Source organism: Saccostrea echinata, unplaced genomic scaffold, assembly GCF_033153115.1.
Source record: "Saccostrea echinata isolate AGI-Se365-2 ecotype Australia unplaced genomic scaffold, CSIRO_AGI_Sech_v1 ptg000009l, whole genome shotgun sequence".
In the NCBI taxonomy this organism is placed as follows: Eukaryota; Metazoa; Mollusca; class Bivalvia; order Ostreida; family Ostreidae; genus Saccostrea; species Saccostrea echinata.
The window spans coordinates 2387514-2393513 of NW_026889758.1; positions in this window are offsets into that span (position 1 = coordinate 2387514).

Here is a 6000-nt window from a genome sequence, read left to right on the forward strand (position 1 = left end):
ATGGGGATTTATTTAGTGTATAGATATTTGTGAATATAGGTAATACCTTTTGGCACTATTTACTTCATGTGCATATGAAGCTAATCGAAATGTTTATTTAAATCCGTTCTCCGTTTCTGATGACATACGACGTTAAAAATATTCCATTCACAGTACAATTTAATCTTAATATATAGAAATCTAGGCCAAGAAAATGAAAAAGAATTGCTCAAATTTAATTATTTATTTTAATTTTTCTTTAGCATTAATTGATATGCATCAATACGTAATTAAGGACATCGTATCCTGCAGATTCAAAATCAAAAATATTTGAATTATATATTTATAATTTCACCAAAGACGCCAAAACATTGGTGCTGTCAAAATAAGCACGCATGCAGTATTCCTCCTAGAGTATACTGCCACATAACTATTACTGGTATTTACACATGACAAAAACAAGAAAACCAGGGAGATCAGTCTTTTGATCTCTACAAAGTGGTCTATGTCTATATTTTTTTCGTGAGGAATATGAAAATCAGTAAGTATACTACACCGGGCTCAATTTACGAGAAATTATATTGTAAATTGTATAAAGGAAACATAGCAGGCGGTTGATTTGGAGTTATAGTTATCTTTCTTAGATTAGATTTTAAATAAAATGTCTATTAAAACTCCTACAACGCTTTGAGATATTTCTCATTTCGACTCAATTCAAATGACAAAGTGATTGTACTGGTCATAAACATCCTTTTCCGGGTATTCATCATGATATATTTGATACCATTTCCCTTCCATTTGTTGAAAATGTGTCCCAAGACTCTCCAAGTGTTTTCCAAGCCTTTCCCGAACTTTATTGTTACTCGAAATGATCATTGATCATTTTCCTTTTTTAAACAAATACCGTAACACTGTTTGAAATAATCTGTACTAAGACCTGCGAAATCCCGTGTTACCACCTATTCGGCGATGTGGTCATCATCATGATGATAACATGACACAGGTTCAACGGAAATGTTGCTTCCATTCGTCGCGTTAAAGAGAAAAAGATTGTGATTGACACCTCATCCATTGCTGAATTAATTCTAAAATGAGTTTTTTTCCTGTTCACGAAATGGCGCACACGGCGGGTGTAACATGTCGGCAGGGATGCTCACTCCTCCATGGTACCTTATCCCGCCTCTGATGTTTTTGGAGGTCCATGTTCGCTCTGCTCCCGAATTTTATTGTTTGAATGGACTAAGAGCTTGAATACTGTTCGTTATCTCCATATTTCTAATTACAACCCTCTCCTTTCCCAGCACACTTTTCATGGTATTAAGTCCCTCTTCGACTTATCGAATATTGTGAGAGCCAACATCTGTGAATTTCACTCCAAAAGGATATCCTAAATATATCGCTTTCCAGAAACAACAACCTCGATGAATTTAAGATAAGGTTTTTTAACATCATAGACCACTGCTTTTTCAATAATAATTACATACCTTGTCATCGGTCTTTCAACAATCTGTTGGAATTCCCATGCCCGTTATAAGCTGACCTGTTTTTGTATTCATATGAAGTAGAATTTATTCAAAAACTTCTACCTGTAAAGAAGAAGCCTCTTGCTGTGGACTTCACTTCGAAGAATGAGATATATCGAAGACGTTTTATCTATTAGCAATTTTCATTTTCATTCCTACGTTGATTCGATATATTCCTTTGAACTCCCTTTGAACTCGAAATAAAAGACACTACAGAGTCTTACACATCTGTTTAATATTAAGATATTACTAGAGAAAGACATAAATGGCAAACATCCAACAAAATTTTATGATAAACGTGATAACTTCAACTTTTCTATCGTCAACTTCCCTTATTTAGGTAGCAATATACCATTTTCAGCTGCATATGGAGTTTTCCAGTTGATTCTAAACGCAAGAGCATGTTTTACATATAACAATTTCTAAAACGAGGCAAGCTTTTGACGATATGGATATCAGCAGTCTCGGGAAAGGTCAACCTTTCGCAAATTTTATGGTCGATACAATGTCCTTGTAAGCAAATACAATTCATCGTAAAGTCGATTATTGACTGACTTTTTTCGCACAAATTGTAAAGCTATTATTTCAACTCTGAATTGTCTATGAATTTTTCCGTTTAACTGATCATGACAAGGAGCACACAGCGGGTGTAACTGCAACAGGGGAAGCTTACTCCTCCATGGTACCTGATCCTACCTCTGATGTTTTTAAAGGCCTGCGTTTGCTCTGCTCCCAGTTTATATGGTCCATTATACCTTTGAGCTTGATTACTGTATGTAATTTAAAATTTCATATATAAGTTTATTTAGTTGCAAGAGGATAACAAAATTAGGGCACCATTTAATTAAACAAAATTTATTTGAATTGAATGCAATATGTGCTTTAAACATTTAATGAAATATGGAAATAGATATTGTACACTTTACATTTTAAAACTTAAGTCAGCATATCTTCACTATTCAATTATTTGGTCAGTACAGTAAAACTCGGTTTTAGCGAAGTCTTGGGGACCTGCGAAATTACTTCGCTATATCCCTAGTTCGTTATATCCGTATAACAAATTTGTTATATATAGCGAATTCGCAATATAGATTTATTTTCCCCTTCAAGTATGACTACCAAATGTATTTTTGGAAGTATTAAATACAAAAACTACCTTGGAGTTAATTTTTTTTCGGATGAATTGAATTTCAAACTTAAGATACTTACAAAAAATAGTGTCAGCTCAATATTTTGAAAATGAGATCCTTGAAAATTCGCTATTAAAGATGTAAATTTCTTTATTTTTAACCTCTATGGAATAGAAAATCAGTTCGTTATATCCGTAAATTCGCTATATCCGAGTTCGTTACTAATATATCCGTAAAAATTTACCATAAATTGTCAGAAATTTTCCCGGCGATTAAAAAAAACCTTGGCTATATCCATAAATTCGCCATATCCGTGCTCGCACTAAACGAGTTTTACTGTATTAATGCAAGCAGGTAAATGGGAATTCATGGAAGTGCAGAGAGCACGATCACGTCTTTGTGGAATATTGTTACACTGTTCCTGAAGAGCCTGGGTCAGCTCCGGAGCATCTCTGGGTTGCCGTTGGCGTAGACGTTTTCCTAACTCATCATAAAAATGTTCCATCGGGTTTAGATAGTTCGACCATGCAAGAAATGGCATACGGATTATCTGGTTGGCATTCAAGAAGTCAAGAGTGATATGAGGCCGTGCATTATCCAGCTGAATTGCACTCCTTTATTAGCTGACCTGTTTTTTTTTTTTTTTTTTTTTTTTTTTTTTTTTTTTTTTTTTTTTTTTTGTAATCATATGAAGCAGAATGTATTCAAAAACTTCTACATCAAATGAAGAAGTTTCTTGATATGACCTTCAATTCAGCATTTAGATATATCAACGTCGTTTTATCTTTTAACAGTATTCATTTTCATTCCTAAGTTGATTCGATATATCCCTTTGAACTCGAATAAAAGATACCACAAAGTCCTACACATCTGTTTAATATTTGGGTATTTTTCTGGAAAAGACGTTAATGGTAACCTAACAACATAACTTTGTGACAAACGTGATGACTTCAACTATTTATCGTAAATTTCCCTTATTTAGATAGCAATATACCATTATCACCTTCATATGGAGTTTTTGTCTCCCTTTTGATTCGATACTCAAGAGCATGCTCTACGTACGAACAATTTCTGAAACGAGGCAAGCTATTGACAGATAAGTTGATGAAACAAGGATATCAACAGTCTTGTTGAAAGTCAAACTTTCGCAAATTCTATGGTCGATAAAATGACCTTGTCAATAAATACAATCTATCATTAAGTCGAATGTTGTCTTTCATACAAATTGTTAGACCACTTTTTTATCACTGAATTGTCTACGATGTTTCATCTTACCCGATCATGACAAGGAACACACAGCAGGTGTGACCGGTCGACAGGGGATGTTTACTCAGAACTTATTCAAAAACTTCTACATGAGAAGAAAACACCTGCTGTGGCCTTCAACTCGACATTTCGATATATCGGCGATGTATTATCAATTAACTATCATTCATATGTCGACTCGAAATATCCCGGTGAGCTTGAAATAAAAGATACCACAGACTCTGACACACCTGCTTCATATTTAAATATTTTACTAGAAAAATGCGTTAATGGTAACCTAACAACAAAGCTTTATGATAAACGTGATGACTTCAACTTTTCAATTGTCAAAACTTCCCTTACTTATGTAACAATATACCCTTATCACCTTCATATGGGGTTTTTGTCTCTCAGTTGATTCGATACACAAGAGTATGTTCTACGTATGAACAATTTCTAAAACGAGGGCAAACTATTGACAAACAAGTTGGTGAAACAAGGATATCAACAGTCTCCTTTAAAGTCATCATTTCGCAAGTTTTATGGTCGATACAATGACCTTGTCAACACATACAACCTATTACTGAGTCAAATGCTGACTGACGTTTTTCATTACTAATTGTTAGGCCATTATTTATACACTGGACTGTCTACGGATTCTTCTCTAAATTTTGAGGTCCGTGTTTGCTCTGCTCCAAATTTGTATCGTTTCATTATCTTCATATTTAATATACATTGTCTACCAACTGATGAGACTGTATAAACCGAGGTCCCATTTCGCTGTAGGTGCTGGCACGAAAAAGATCCCTCACTGCTCAATGGCTCAAAGTGCCGAGTATAGGTCAAGATTTACAGCTCTCCACCGACAAGTGGTGGCGTCTCCATATGAGTAAAAAATTCTCGAGAGGGACGTTAAACAACAATAAACAAACAAACATTTTCAATTAACATCTATATACAGTTATATCCAAATATGAAACAAATTTGGCAAATTATATGGTGTTTTTATTTTTAATTCACTGGGAGTAGTCATAGGAATGAAAATTCGCGTATCAATAAAACATCGTCGATATATCTGAATATTGAATTCCAGAAAATAGCAGGAGTTTTTCTTCTCCTTAAATTTTGAATAATTTCTGCCTCCTGAGACTTTAAAAAAGACAGAAACACAAGTAGCTCCCATTGGAAATCCAACAAATTGTTGGAGGACCTGGTCTCCAAAGACTAAATAGATAAGAACCCCAGCTTATTTTAACGAGCTTCACAGTACATGTGCTTAGGATCTGAATCAGAGTAATTTTACAGACAACTAATTAATGAATTGGGTGAAGACAGCGAACAGTGATGACAATATAGGTTTCAAGAAGCAATTTTTGATATCAAAAAGCCTGGTCATTAATTCTTTGTGAATTGATGTGTAAAAAAAAAGGGGGGGGGGAGTTGTAAAAGTCATACGTTTTGATGCTGTGGATCTTTAGAAAAAATATATGTAATTTCATTTTTCTCTCAATTTTTTAGGGGTTTTAAGTACCGGTAACCATTTTTGATTTAGTCAACCTCCGAAATATGTTGTTTGATATGTGCAATTTACACAGTGCTAAATATTCATTCTGATTTGTGTGTCACTTTAAAGCTTTTGATGACTCCTCAATCGTAACTTCATCAAGATATTGCCAATTATAAACAAAAAACGTGATCTACAAGATAACAGAAATATACCCAATATTGAATCCATGTTTACTCGTGGGGGTATTTACATCACAATGAGTTTGTAATCACAACATCAGAACTCGACAGTTTGAAACCTACAAGAAGAAAGCGCAGACTGTAAGTTGTACATTTTGCATTACTTTGTTTTTTCACAAGATGGAATTCACATGTATCATCTATTAAAAATTAAATGTTAATCCTTTTTTTCTTGCTCTATATCATTGTGAAAGTTTTAAATGATATGTGCTAACAGTATAACAATGAGTATATATATATATATATATATATATATATATATATATATATATATATATATATATATATATATATATATATATATATATATATATATATATATATTGTCAAACTAATGCATAATTACAGAATCAGTCATACAGAGGAAGGATATTGAA